Raw genomic sequence first — 16,155 nt, 5'->3', positions numbered from 1 at the left:
GGGGTAGGCCATTTAGCACAGAGATGAGGAAAAAATTTTTAGTCAGAGAGTTGTGAATCTGTGGAATTCTCTGCCTCAGTGGAGGCCAATTCTCTGAATACATTCAAGAGAGAGCTAGATAGAGCTCTTAAGGATAGCGGAGTCAGGGTGTATGGGGAGAAGGCAGGAACGGGGTACTGATTGAGAATGATCAGCCATGATCACATTGAATGGCGGTGCTGGCTCGAGGGGCCGAATGGCCTTCTCCTGCACCTATTTTCTATTGTCTATTGTCTATAATGGTTGTCCCGGGAAAAAATATCTGAACAAATTGATCAACGATGTTTAATGACAGACCCCTTGCCTGGAATCGACGCTCCAACCGCGGCCTGCAGACTTTAAGAGCAAGGAGCTCGCAGTCTCGGGTGAAACCGACGTCGGGAAGCTCCAAAAGCCGCACGACGTTCGATAGCCCCGATCTCGGTAGACCGCCCGGCGTGGGGGATCAGAGATTTCCCCCATGCAGGAGCCCCGATGAGGAAGGCCCGTCACCGGCTAAGGGAGTAAGATCGTCCCGTCAACGGAAGGTTAGAGGTCCCCGTCCGCTGGAGGACAAAGAAGGGAGAGATTGAACTTTTTTTTCGCCTTCCATCACAGTGAGGAATGCGGAGGAGTCTCTGTGGTGGATTATCATGTTAAAATGTATTTTGTGTGTTCTGTTGTTTTTTATTGGTATGACTGTTTGGCAAACGAAATTCCTCGTATGTTACAAAACATATTTGGCTAATAACGTATGATTATGATTATATGATGATGTTGATTATGACGATTATGATTCTGTTCGGTTATCGATATCATGTTATCCATTGAGATAGGAAGCCAGCAGAGAACATTTATGAGGATGTTAACAGGATTTGAGGCAGGGTCGGGAGGGCGAGGTAGGGCAGGCTAGGAGTCTATTCCTTGGATCACAGAAGTCCGGTGTAAAATCCGAGGAGGAACGGATTTAGTTTACTTTAGTTTAGTGATACAGCGTGGAAACAGACACTTCGGCCAATCAAGTCCGCACCGACCAGCGGTCCCTACACACTACCCTACATTATCCTACACACATTAGGTACAATGTACATTTATACCAAGCCAAATATCTTGTACGTCTTTGGGGTGTGGGAGAAAATCGGAGCACCATGAGAAAGTCCTCAAAGGTCACGGGGAGTGCGTAGAAACTCCGTATAGACAGCACCCATTGTCAGCATCGAACCCGGGACCCGGGGCTCTGGCGCTTTAAGGCAGCAATTCAACAACTGCGCCACCGTGCAGAGTGCCCCGAGGTAAACATTGGGTTTCACTCAGGGAACGGGTATAAAGAACTAAAGGGTATAGTTTTAAGGCGAGAGGGGAAAGATTTAATTGTAACCTGAGAGAATATTTTCTCACACAGTCTGTGGGTCTGTAGAACGAGTTGCAAGAGGAAGTTGGGGTGGGTAAACTAACATGTAAAATGTATTTGGATAACTACATGGATCGGAAAACCTTGGAGAGATAAGGGACGACCGCGAGCAAATGGAGACAACAGGAGCGGCCTGGAGGTTCCTGCTTTACTGCGCCAGAGACCCAGATTCCATCCTGATCTCCGGTGCTGCTTGCTCGGAATTTGTACTTTCTTCCCGTGGCCGCGTGAGTTTTCTCCGGTTGCTCCGACCCCATCCCCCCCCCCTCCCTCGAAAGACGTACAAGTTTGTAGATAAATTTCGGTAGAAAATAGTACAATTATTTGTCCCTGGTGTTCAGGATTGTGTTAGCGTACGAGTTGATCGCGGGTTGACGCGGACACGGTGGGCCGATGGGCCCGTTTCCGCGCTGTATCCCAAAAGTCCAAACGAACTGCAGATGCTGGTTTATTATTTTAAAAAACGACAGGAAGTGGTTTCGTAACTCAGCGGGTTAGGCAGCAACTCTGGGGAACATTGGACAGGCAACATTTCGGGTTGGGTTGAATGGGGCACGTAGGTGGATAAGGACAAGTTTGAATGATACACATGAGAACAAACATTATAATCAGCTCTGCGAAACACCCGGCAATGATCAGTTGTTTTGTTTATTGATCAATTGAATAACCTTCGTAACGGGATATTTCACCGCGTGCTTTAGCTCCTCTCGAAACTTGGACTGAGTCACCCCATAAATAAAAGTGTTAGTGCAGCAACTTAAGTTCCGCAGCATATAGGCAACATGTTTAAATATATAAGCAGCATAGTTGTAATCACTGGGAGCTTTACCAGTAATGTGATAATAAAAGAAATTAATAACAGCCGGCATCCATAGGACTATGAAGCAGCCGGAAATGGTGAAGAGTAAAACCACCGACTTCCGTCTGCTCTCCACTTCCGAGTCACGGCGATTCTCTCCTGTGGCCTGACCTCTCAGTCCCTGTCGAAGTCGGCTGGCCACCAGAATGTGTCTGACTGTCAAAACGTTGAAGAGCAGCACCAAATGAAACGGTACCAACGGCGTCAACATCTTATCAAACCAGTCGAACCCCACCCATCCGGGATCAATGAAATAACTGGTTTTATAATTGCAGCCCCACGGCACGCCGTTAATTATCTTGTCAGGTTCACGAGAGAAGTAGAAGGGCACGTTTTTTAAACAGAGCGGGATACTGGTCGTGGCGAGAACCACTGCCGCGGTTCTCTCGGTACAATATTTTATTTTCAGTTTCTGACAACAAATCAGGACGAACCGATCAAACGTGAAAACGACAGTGCACCAGACAGAACAGTCCAAAGACGCGTGTCTCAGGACGAGAATGGCGCTGCAGACACGGGTTAGGTCCAGGAAAGATGTTGGAAAATAGTAATAGTTCAGCCGCCACAGCATAACCTCGAAGACAATGACAAGTAGATCGGACGCTGCCATGGACAAAAGGTAGCGAGTGGTGCAGATGGTGAGGCCGCATTTTCCCCTGGACAGGATCACAATCGCCACTAAATTAACTGCAATAAATGAAAAGTGAGAGTGATTTCAGATGATTCTTTCGCCAACGACAGTGCCGCAAAGCGCGCCACAGTTTAACACTGAGAAGTCGAAAAGTTGCGGTTAGAGAGTAAAATAAAACGAACAAATTTCCAAGCCGACAAGCACCCGCGCTCCGCCAAAGTGGGACAGTCGTCCGCTTATAGTTCAGTTTAATTTAGAGATACAGAGCGGAAACAGGGCCTTCTGCTTACCGAATCCGCGCCAACCATTCGATCACCCACTAACATTATTCTACATCTATTAGATTGTGCATAGATGTAGAATAGTGACAGCCATGCTTGCGACTGCGGATATCCAGACCAGACCATTCCACACATCGTGAATGACTGCTCACTGAAGCTTTTCCCTGGTGGCATTAAGGCCATCCACCCAGCAACTGATGCTGCCCTGGCCTGGATGTCTACCCTTGACCTACAACTTTAGGCTGTGCACGCCATATGCAAGAAGAAGACTAGCCTACGCACACTGGTGACAATCTGTAAAGCCAATTAACCTACAAAGCAGCACGTCTTTTAAGTGTGGCATTAAGCCAGTGCACCCAGAGCAAATCAACGCGGTCACAGGGAGAACGTACCAACTCTGTACAGACAGCACCGTAGTCAGGATCGAACCCGGGTCTCTGGCGCTGAAAGGCAGTAACTCTACCGCTGCCCCACTATTGAGAACATTGTTTCCGTTCCTATCAGAGACAAGCAGCCGAAAGAAACATTCATCTAGCACGAAAAAGAACACTTCGATCCAGTGCTTAGTAAGATGCCTCATCCAATCTGGTACAATTTACCTGCGCCACTCACTCTAAACGTTTCTTCTCCATGTACCTGTCCATGTGTCTTTTGAATGTCATAATTGCACCCGGCTCAACTGCATCCTCTGACAGCTCGTTCCATATACCCACCACCCTCTACGTTAAAACGTTGCCTGTCAGGTTTCTATTAAACATTTGCCCTCTCTCCTTAAACCTTTGCCCTTTGGTTCTTGATTCCTCGTTCCTGGGAAAGATTTGCATTTGCCCTATTTATTCCGCTTATGATTTTGTATACCTCTATGAGATCACCCTTCAGGCTCCAGAGTTTCAAGGAATAAAGTTCCACCCCGACGAACCTCTCCCTCGAACTCAAGCCCTCAAGTCCCGATATCATATTCATAAGTCCTCTCCGCTTAATGGCCACTTTCCTATACCACGCCAACTAAAGATGAAAATAATATTCCAAGCGCGGTCTGAACACATTATTCCACGTGGAGTTTTGTTACAGTCAAATCCCTTACTAATAAAGACTAACATGCCGTGGCCCTTTGGTTCACGCCTGCGATCGATGATCCGTTCACACTAGTTTTATGTTACCCCATGTTCTTATCTGCCGTAGGACCATCGGAACACAGCTACCAGCCTTGGAAGGCATCTACAACACACGATGCCTCAGAAAAGCCACCAGCATCCACAAAGTCTCTTCACACCCCTGGAACAGTCTGTTCGAACTCCTTCCATCGGGTAGACGATACAAGGCCTTCTACGCCCGCACCTCCAGACTCAGGAACAGCTTCATCCCCAGGGCCATAGCGGCTATGAACCGGTCCTGCCGAGCCGGATGGTCACATCGCACAGTGAACCGGCACAGATCTACTTGCACTTTATTCTGTTTTAAAACTGTTACAATTTGTTTCGTAGGATTGTTTAAATTAATACTGACTAGCTAATTAAATTATTGCATCGTATAGCCCTGTACAATGACAATGAAGATGTATTGTATTATATTGTATTGTATTGAATTGTAAACATTGATAATCCTCCATATATTGAACAACACGGGATAAAGAGGATCAATACAAAATGCTGGAGTAACCCAGCGGAACAGGTAGCTTCTCTGGATAGAAGGAAAGGGTGACCTTTCGCGTCGAGACCTTTGTTCAGACTTCTGATTGTCTTCTTCAGACTGTCTGGAGAAGGGTCTCGACCCGAAATGTCACCTATTCCTTCTATCCAGCGATGCACGTTTTCCGCTGAGTTGCTCCAGCATTTGGTGACTATTTTCGGTGTAACCCAGCATGCACTGTTCCTTCCTACATGGGATAAAGGCGAGCAATTTCACGATGTAACAATCCTTTTTGTATGTTGGCCGTGAAATTGCAAAAAGGTAGATAAATCTACTATAATGATCTATGTATTTATAATTGCATATTAGTTTAGACTATAGATACAGCATGGAAACAGCCCTTTGGTCCACGCCTGCGATCGATGACCCGTTCACACCAGTTCTATGTTACCCCACGGTCACGTCTACTCGAGAAACAGTCGGGGTAGTTTTACAAAGACAAATTAACCTAAAAACTCGCGCGTCTTTGCGGCGTGAGAGGAAACATTAGCACCCCGGGGGAAACATACGCGGTTACAGGTAGAACATGCAAACTGTTCAGATTTTTTAGATTTAGAGATATAGCGCGGAAACAGGCCCTTCGGCCCACCGACTCCCCGCCGCCCAGCGATCCCCGCACATTAACACTGTCCTACACCCACTAAGGACAATTTTTACATTTACCCAGTCAATTAACATACAAACCTGCACGTCTTTGGAATGTGGGAGGAAACCGGAGATCTCGGAGGAAACCCACGCAGGTCACAGGGAGAACGTACAAACTCCGTACAGACGGCGTTCGTAGTCAGGATCGAACCTGAGTCTCCGGCGCTGCATTCGCTGTTAGGCAGCAACTCGACCGCTGCCCTGAAGTCAGGATCAATCCCGGGATCTCTGGCGCTGTGAAGCAGCAGTTCTCCCAGCCGTGCTGTCCATCCTATCGTTGTTATAATACTTGCATCACAGTCGACACCAAAGCAAAACCTTTGCAAACATGCAGATTTACAGAAGGAAAGTGTGGTCACCTACCGGGAACACCAGTGACTGTCAGGATCAGGTAGAACATTTCCCTGACGACGCTAAACGTTTCCGTCACTTCCATTGTCAAAGCGACAAGTCTCCTCAGCCTTGAGGGGAATCACTGCGAATGAAGCCTTGCCGCGATATATACCACGGCAACATTAACTTTGACTCCCGATCTCTCGGGAACATTGCGCTGGTCCTATTGTTAAATGTCGAGATGTTTACAAGTCCCTAACAGATTGCGAAACCCAATTAAGCACCGTGGTAAATGTAAACAGATCGAGCTGTAAATAAGCTGGCAAATCATTTACTTAAAAACATCAAAGGAGTGTCGGGAATAAACAACATGAATGCCAAGTGCAAGATTAATATAAATGCAAGTTTAGTGCCGGTGTACCAAATAGACAATAGACAATGGGCAATAGGTGCAGGAGGAGGCAATTTGGCCCTTCGAGCCTGTACGCACCGCCATTCAATGTGATCATGGCCGATCATTTACAATCGGTACCCCGTTCCTGCCTTCTCCCCATACCCCCTGACTCCGCCGCCTTTAAGAGCTTTATCTAACTCTCTCTTGAAACCATCGAGAGAATTGGCCTCCACTGCCTCCTTCTGAGGCAGAGAATTCCACAGATTTACAACTCTCTGACTGAAAACGTTTTCCCTCATCTCCGTTCTAAATGACCTACCCCTTATTCTTAAACTGTGCCCCCTGGTTCTGGACTCCCCCAACATTGGGAACATGTTTCCTGCCTCTAATGTGTCCAATCCCTTAACAATCTTATATGTATCAATAAGATCCGCTCTCATCGTTCTAAATGCTAGTGTATACAAGCCTAGTCGCTCCAGTCTTTCAACATACGACAGTCCCGCCATTCCGGGAATTAACCTAGTAAACCTACGCTGCACGCCCTCTATAGCAAGAATATCCTTCCTGAAATGTGGAGACCGAAACTGCACACAGTACTTCAGGTGCGGTCTCACTAGGGCCCTGTACAACTGCAGAAGGACCTCTTTGCTCCAATAATGATTTTGGTGTCCACCCTGTATGGAACAATTGTGGGAACATTATTCAGTCGCAGTTTAATTTCAAAGCAAAATAGCTACTCATAAATGGATCGCATTAAATCCATAGCTTAATTTCCAACTTTACAACATATTACCTGTAACATGGTGCCCAGAACTGAAAACAATAATTGTAGACAGACACAAAATGCTGGAGTGACTCAGCGAGGCAGGAAAACCTTTCTGGACCCGTAACATCACCCACTCCTTCTCTCCAGAGATGCTGCCTGCCCCGCTGAGTTCCTCCAGCCTTTCTTTTCTGTTTACCCGGTTTAAACCGGCATCTACAGTTCTTTTCTACACATACTCTAAATGTATTTCGTTCTGCGCACCATGGTACAGGAGAGATGTTGTCAAGTTGGAAATGGTGCAGAGAAGATTTAGAGATACAGCGCGGAAATAGGCCCTTTCGGCCCACCGGGTCCGCACATTAATACTATCCTATACCCACTAGGGACAATTTTTAAATTTACCAAGCCAATCTTTGGAGTGTGGGAGGAAACCGAAGATCTCGGAGGAAACCCACGCAGGTCACGGGGAGACCGTGCAATCTCCGTACAGACAGGAGCCGTAGTCGGGATCGAACCCGGATCTCCGGCGCTGCAATCGCTGAAAGGCAGCAACTGTACCGCTGCGCCACCGTTAAAAGGATGCTGAACAGGACTCGAGTGTCCGAGCTATTGGGACGGATGATCAGACTGGGACTGTATTCCATAGAGCGCAGGAGGATGAGGGGGGTTCTGATAGGGGTGTATAAAATATTGAGAGGAATTGATTGGATAGGTGCACATGCTCAGCGTAGGTGAATCATGAACCAGAGGTCAAGGGTTTGAGGTGAAGTGGGGAAAAATTTAATAGGAGGGGTAACTTTTTTCGCAAAAGAGTGGTGGGTGCATGGACCAAACTGCCAGAGGACGTATTTGGAACAATACGTCCCCAATCAATAATCCGTGCCTGCCTTCTCCCCATATCTCTTGATTCCACTAGCCCCTATAGCTCTAACTAACTCTTTCTTAAATCCATCCAGTGATTTGGCTTCCATTGCCCTCTGCGGCAGAGAATTCCTCATGCGTTTATACACCGAACAGCCAAAACATTATGACCACTGACAGGTAAAGTGAATAACATTGATTATCATGTTACAATGGCACCTGTCAATGGGTGGGATATATTAGGCAGCCAGTGAACAGTCAGTTCTTGAACGTGATGTGTTGGATGCAGGAGAAATGGGCAGGAGTAAAAACCTGAGCGACTTTGACAAGGGGCAAATTGTTATGACCAGACGACCGGGTCAGAGCATCTCTGAAACGGCAAGGCTTGTGGGGTGCTCCCGGTCAGCAGTGGTGAGTACCGACCGACAGTGGTCCGAGGAGGGACAAACCACAAACCGGCGTCCAAAGCACATTGGTGCGCGAGGGCAACGAAGGCTATCCCATCTGGTCCGGATCGATAGAAGGTCGACTGTGGCACAAGTCACAGACAATTTTAATGGTGGTCACGGGAGGAATGTATCACAATACATAGTGCCTCGCGCCCTGCTGCGTATGGGGCTGCACACGGAGGACCAACAGCATATTAGGCAGGTGGTCATAATGTTTTGGCTCAGCCGGTCGTAATGTTTTGGCTGAGCGATGCATACCTTTGTATGTCCAGCCTCTCGCGCTACTCTTGCCTGCCCAAACTCTCCCTGCAGCTTCGGCCCTCGTGTCCTGGCACCACATTCGTAAATCTGCTCACATTTCATAGCAATGGCACCTTTCTTACGGAAGGGCGAGTAAAACTGAGCACCCTGCTCCAAGTGCAGCGCCACTGCCGTCCTATACAACCTGATATTATTCACGAAGGTCGACAAACAATGTTGGAGTAATCCAGCGGGTCAGGCAGCATTTCTGTAAAAAAGGAACGTTTCAAGTCGGTACCCTTCTTTAGTCTGAAGACGGCTTCCGACCTGACCCGCTGAGTTTCTCCAGCATGTCGTATCTATTTTTGGTATCAACCAGCATCTACAGTTCTTTTAGACACACAGAGCTATTATTCACGCCTGGCTAACACTAGTGGCCTTAAAAACCTTTAAAATTCTAAATCAATTATCACTGATGCATTTTAATGACTACCACTTCTCATTTAAAAAATAACAACAAGATCAAACAAGTTTTTTTTGTACTTCATGCGTTATTGTATCTATTGTTTATTTCTCATCTTTACTGGGCAGCGTGTTGGTTTTCCAGGCGTTCATGTAAGCACGTCCAATAACAATTCACCCCCCCACCCACCTTCCCCACTTAACTGTAAGATAAACCCCAAATAATCCGAAACCTGGCGCATATAATGCACTAGACACATCCACAGGTGATTCTGCCACAATGCGCGTTTCCATAACATGAATTGGATTGTAGGCAACTACAGAATTAGGGAACACTATTTGTTCGACGCAAGTTGAATTTGTCAATACAAATAGAGAACCAGTTTTTAAAGTTGTGACGGAAGAAACTGCATATGCTGGTTTAAACCGAAGATAGGCTAAAAAAAAAACTGGAGCAACTCAGCAGGTCAGACAGCCTCTCTGGAGAAAAGGAATAAGTGACGTTTCGGGTGGCGACCAGTCTGAAGACGGGTCTCGACCCGAAACGTCACCGATTCCTTTTCACCAGACATGCCGTCAGGCCCGCTCAGTACCCTCGCTTTGTGTGGATATCTACCAGTTAATCGTTACTTTCTAAATTAACTTGAAGGGGTAAAAGCTGACTTATCTTTCAATATATAGAAACATAGAAACATAGAAAATAGGTGCAGGAGTCGGCCAATCGGCCCTTTGAGCCTGCACCGCCATTCAATATGATCATGGCTGATCATCCAACTCAGTATCCTGTACTCTTAAAGATAGCCAATGAACTGGCCTCAACTACCTTCTGTGGCAGAGAATTCCACAGATTCACCACTCTCTGTGTGAAAGAAAACGTTCTCATCTCGGTCCTAAAAGACTTCCCCCTTATCCTTAAAATGTGACCCCTTGTTCTGGACTTCCCCAACATCGGGAACAATCTTCCTGCATCTAGCCTGTCCAACCCCTTAGGTGGAATAGGTGGAAACTATGGCTCTCTCTCCGTAGCTTCCATGTAGTAAGCAAACAAAGCGGTCAATAAGAACTTTAATCGCGGGCGGGAACTGAAACAGACAAACAATGGTTTCCATTGGCACTTGTGCAACCATACACTAAGCAATGTAATAAACCAAGCGACGTGAAGAGGTGTCCCCATCCGAAACATCATGTATCCATGTTACTCCAGAGATGTTGCCTGAGCCGTTGAGTTACTTCAGCACTTTGTGTCCCTTGTGCAAACCAGCATCTGCAGTTCCTTGTCTCTACAATATAATATGAAGCCTTCAGTCGTTTATAGACAATAGACAATAGACAATAGACAATAGGTGCAGGAGTACGCCATTCGGCCCTTCGAGTCCGCACCGCCATTCAATGTGATCATGGCTGATCATTCTCAATCAGTACCCCGTTCCTGCCTTCTCCCCATACCCCCTGACTCCGCTATCCTTAAGAGCTCTATCTAGCTCTCTCTTGAATGCATTCAGAGAATTGGCCTCCACTGCCTTCTGAGGCAGAGAATTCCACAGATTCACAACTCTCGGACTGAAAAAGTTTTTCCTCATCTCAGTTCTAAATGGCCTACCCCTTATTCTTAAACTGTGGCCCCTTGTTCTGGACTCCCCCAATATTGGGAACATGTTTCCTGCCTCTAACGTGTCCAACCCCTTAATAATCTTATACTTTTCGATAAGATCTCCTCTCACCCTTCTAAATGCCAGTGTAAACAAGCCTAATCGCTCCAGTCTTTCAACATATGATAGTCCCGCCATTCCGGGAATTAACCTAGTAAACCTTCGCTGCACGCCCTGAATAGCAAGAATATCCTTCCTCAAATTTGGAGACCAAAACTGCACACAGTACTCCAGGTGCGGTCTCACTAGGGCCCTGTACAACTGCAGAAGGACCTCTTTGCTCCTATACTCCACTCCTCTTGTTATGAAGGCCAAAATTCCATTGGCTTTCTTCACTGCCTGCTCTACCTGCATGCTTCCTTTCAGTGACTGATGCACTAGGACACCCAGATCACGTTGTACGTCCCCTGTTCCTAACTTGACACCATTCAGATAATACTCTGCCTTCCTATTCTTACCACCAAAGTGGATAACCTCACACTTATCCACATTAAACTGCATCTGCCATGCATCCGTCCACTCACACAACCTGTCCAAGTCACCCTGCAACCTCATAGCATCTTCCTCACAGTTCACACTACCACCCAGCTTTGTATCATCTGCAAATTTGCTAATGGTACTTTTAATCCCTTCATCCAAGTCATTAACGTATACATTTTGTCTCATCTTGATACATTTTCCTTTAAGTAATCTCGGTAACAGTATACATAAAACAATTTAAAACGTTCATTTTTGGTAACCTCTAACTACCTATCCTTTTCATACATGTTAATTTGATAAAATACATCTCTTGGTGCCCCTGAAGACATCATCAGTGATGTAACCTGGGGTCATTGGTATTTCGGGTCTTTCAACATCGGACATCTTCGTCCGGGCGACCCAGCCGTGGTTGATCGGACCACGACTTGTATTTAGGTGCCTATCGCTCAATTCTCAGAAGGAGGATCTCGACACGAAACGTCTCCAATTCCTTCTCTTCAGAGACGCTGCCTGTCCCGCCGAGTTACAACAGCATTTTGTGTCGACCTTCGAATTAACTGCCAGGGATGGTGGTGGAAGCAGGTGCGAACGTGACTGTTATCAAACTTTTGAATCGGCATCTGGAAGCCCAAATAATGTCGGGACCTGGATTATGTGAAAGCTGCTGAGATCAGTTTAACTTGACATTATGCCCACCACGGTCATTGTGGGCCGAAGGGTGTTTTCCTGCGTTCTACCGCTCCATGTTCTATGGTCTTTGCCTTGGCGATGTAAGTGCTTGTCGAGATAGCCCTTAAATGTTCTGCGATGCCCTGCCTTCACCGTTCTCTAATCGAACTACACGGTGTGAAAAATCCCATTCACATCCTTTGACCCACCTTTTACCTATCACCTCTTGTCCAAGACAAACCAACCTGGGAAAGTTGTCCCATGTTTTGGCAGTTTTCTTTTCACCTTCCAGTTCAACATTTTACAATAAACTGTTCAGAAAATATGTGCAAGTCGGTAAGATTATCGCACAGTGGTGCATCTGTAGCATTACTGCCTTGAATGCGTAAGAGCACGAGAACTCTGGGTTCAATCCTGACTACGGATGCTGTCTGGACGGAGTTTGCACATTCTCCCTGTGACCCGCGTCGGCTTTCTCCGGGTGCTCCGGTTTCCTCCCACAATCCAAAGATGTACAGGCTTGCAGATTAATTGGATTCGGTAAAAATTGTGCATTGTCACCTGTGTATGTAAGATAATGTTAGTGTGCGGGTGTCGCTGGGCTGGGCAGACTCGGTGAGCCGAATGGCCTGATACCGCGCTCTATTCCCAAACTAACCAAACGTATCTAATCACCCTGCAGCCTTGTAGCATACTCCTCGCAGCTCACACTGCCACCCCACGCCCCCCTCCCAGCATTGTGTGACCCGCAAGCTTGCAGATGTTACATTTCCCAAACTACTAGCCTGTACGAGCTAAAAGGATAAGCGCAGCAAGGACTGAGGAACACTACCATAGAGTCATAGAGTCATTTAGTAGTGCAGTGTGGAAACAGACCCTTCAGCCCAACAATGGACAATAGGTGCAGGAGTACGCCATTCGGCCCTTCGAGTCCGCACCGACATTTGGGTCCCCAAGAATCAAGGGCCAAGACCTTCAATTAATACTAGACCCGTTGGGCCCAAACCTCTCCTGCATTGGTGCAGGACACTCTCCTCCTCCCCACCCCACTCCCTCCCCCCCCCCCTCCCTCACTCCTCCCTTCCCCGTCCCCACCCCCGCTCCCTCCCCTCTCCCTCCCACCCCCTCCCCCCTTCCCATCCCCCTTCACCTCCGCAACCCACCTTATCCTCCCTCCTCCGCCCTCCCTCCATCCCTCCCTCCTTCCTAGGAGATAGATTTAAACGTTAAAATGTGAACGTTAAAACGTTTCAATGAAACTTCTTCCATTAGGACCAAAGAGACGACGTTGAGTAAGGTGGCCCAAAAAATTGCGCGCTATCGTGTACCATTTTGTCTGTAGTTCGGGTGAAAACAAACAAACAACGAGAATTTTGGTATGTAGATGGGTGCACCACGATTGCTATACACTTATGTGTCCTACAGAGGGCGTACGGTGACAATTCGCCAGTATGTGTTCTGGGAAAGTGTTTCCGTTGTGGCAGGGGATCTTTCGTGAGCTTGACGTCCGTAATTCAGAGTTTAGAGAAATGAAAGTTGACTTCTCTGAAACATACAAAGTGTGGGGTGTATATTTTCTTTAGCTATTGGGGTTTGAGAAAGGGAAATAGGTACATTCCACAAAAATAGCGCAGGCCTTTCAGGACTGTAGGGAAGAGAAGATAATGTCTTCAGAAAGTTGAGTCTCCGTGTTCCATACCATTGTCACACGTCCTTTTCAAACAACGGAACAATTCCCTTACTCCAGCGAGTGTCTAAATTCATAACTTACTATCATGGTTGTCAACAACAATTTACAAGTTTTCTATGGGACAACTATTGAATCCGCATGAGCAACCGCTGACATGTTGACGGTCTTTCGTCTTATAAAGAAGTAAAGGCGTTAGTGCGTTTAAATGTCACAGTATCACTGTGGTTGGTTACGGCTCTCAAATGTGAGAATTTGCTCCTCCACCTCAGACAGCGTGTTACAGATTGCAACATACCGCTGGAGAAATAGTTCATCAGGTTCATCTTCACCTCTTACCGTTTCCTCTAATATGCCCTTTAGATCTGGACACTTCTGCCGTGGTGAGACATGTATTACCATATACCCTAACTACGCCCTCACAATATTTTGGAGATATATAGGGAATACACCATGAATGGAAGGACCCTAGGGAAGACAGGGGTACAGAGGGACCTTCGAGTACAGGTACACAAGTCCTTGAAGGCAGCAGGACAGGTGGACAGGGTGGTCAAAAAGGCATATGGGTTACTGGCCTTCATTAGCCGGGTCATCGAATATAAAAGTAGGGGGGTAATGATGGAATTGTACAGAACACTGGTGAGGCCGCAGCTGGAGTATTGTGTACAGTTCTGGTCACCACATTATAGAAAGGATGTGATAGCTTTGGAGAGGGTGCAGAGGAGATTCACTAGGATGCTGCCAGGGATGAAGGGCCTCGGCTATGAGGAGAGACTGAGCAGACTGTGGTTGTTTTCCCTGGAGCAGAGAAGGCTGAGAGGGGACATGATCGAGGTGTACAAGATCATGAGGGGCACAGATAAGGTAGATGGCGGGGAACTTCTTCCACTGGTGGAAGGTTCAACAACGAGGGGACATAGATACAGGGTAAGGAGAGGGAGGTTTCGGGGGGATGTGAGAAAGAACTTTTTCACCCAGAGGGTGGTTGGAGTCTGGAACTCACTGCCTGGGGTGGTGGTGGAGGCGGGAACACTCACAACGTTTAACAGGCATTTGGATGGGCACTTGAAATGCTACAACATTCAGGGCTACGGTCCAAATGCGGGAAAATGGGATTAAAATTAGACTGTGTTTGGTAACGGGCGGCGCGGACACGATGGGCCGAAGGGCCTCTTTCTGTGCTGTAGGACTCTATGACTCTATGACTCTATATCTTCGTCCCTCAGCCTCTTCTGCGGAAAGGCCAAAAAAGCGCACCAAAAGTCACTACTTGCTAAGAAGACCAAGGAAGTTCGGCTTGTCTCCAACGACCATTACCAACTTTTACAGATGAAACTTAGGAAGCATCCTAATGGATTACGCTACAGATTTGTTTAGCAACATCTGTTCCCAAGATCCCAAGAAATTCCAGAGTTATGGATGCAGCCCAGTAATTCACACAGACTAGCTTCCCCACCATGCAATGAATCTGCGCAGCAAGCTGCCTATGATAAGCAGCCAGCTTAAGCAAAGATCACTCACATCCCTGTCGTTCATTCTTCTCCCCTCTAACGTCCGGCAAACGATACGGAAGTTTGGAAGAACGTACCACCAGATTCAAGAACACCTTCTTTCCCGTTATCCGCAGGCTGCTCAACGCTCCTGTAATAAGCGAGAACCTCTTCCCGATCTTCCAACCTTTCCGAAGGTGGATTTGGACTTTTCTTCTGTAACTATCACGTTGAAATGCTGCAAATACAATATTCTTCACCCTGGTATTTTTGGCTTTGCGTTATTTGCTGTACTTGTGTATAGGTTGATTGTGCTCCTGTACTCCTTCACAGTTCGCACCGATGTATCATTTCTTGGGATCACACCATTCCTAGCCATAAAATGGGTTATCAGGGAACCTCCCTGGCTGACGCCATCTGTTGCCGACCGTGATTTGTCCTCGTTGTTTCTTGCTGCTCCCCCCCCCCCACACACACACTACATTGCCAGAAGAAAGGCCCCGATCCGAAACGTCACCTATTCATTTTCTCCAAAGATGCTGCCTGACCCGCTGAGTCACTTCAGCATCTTGTGTCTATCAATACCGACGCCATCGGATTTTCCACTCACTCCTCATCACTGAAACGCTTCATCCAAATATGTGTTCTGTACATTCACATCCTCCACATTCGCACCCTTCCTACACTATGGCATCGGAGGTGCTGTAGAGATTACAGCTGTGGCGTTCCCATCATTTTCGGGGAATCGCGTAGCAGAGGACATAGGTTGAAAGTGAAGGGGGAAAGATTAAAAAGGAATTTGAGAGTTTTTTTTTTTGACACAAAGGATGGCGGTGTATGGAACGAGCTACCAAAGGAAGTAGTTGAGCCGGGCAATATTGCAACTTTCAATAAACAATTAGACAAGTACATGGATAGGACAGGTTTGGAGCGATATGGGCCAAACGCTGTCAGGTGGGACTAATGTCGGTTGGACATGTTAGTCGATATGGGCAAGTAGGCCAGAGGGACTTGTTTCTGCGACTTTGGACTCTGAGTCTACTAGACCAAGTTGACCCGTTGGGCCCAAACCTCTCCTGCATTGGTTTCAGCACCCACTTCTCCCCCCTTCCCCTGCTCCCCCTCCTCCACCTCCCTCCCC

The sequence above is a fragment of the Rhinoraja longicauda genome, chromosome 39 (assembly GCF_053455715.1).
Source record: "Rhinoraja longicauda isolate Sanriku21f chromosome 39, sRhiLon1.1, whole genome shotgun sequence".
In the NCBI taxonomy this organism is placed as follows: Eukaryota; Metazoa; Chordata; class Chondrichthyes; order Rajiformes; family Arhynchobatidae; genus Rhinoraja; species Rhinoraja longicauda.
This window is presented reverse-complemented; position numbering follows the sequence as displayed.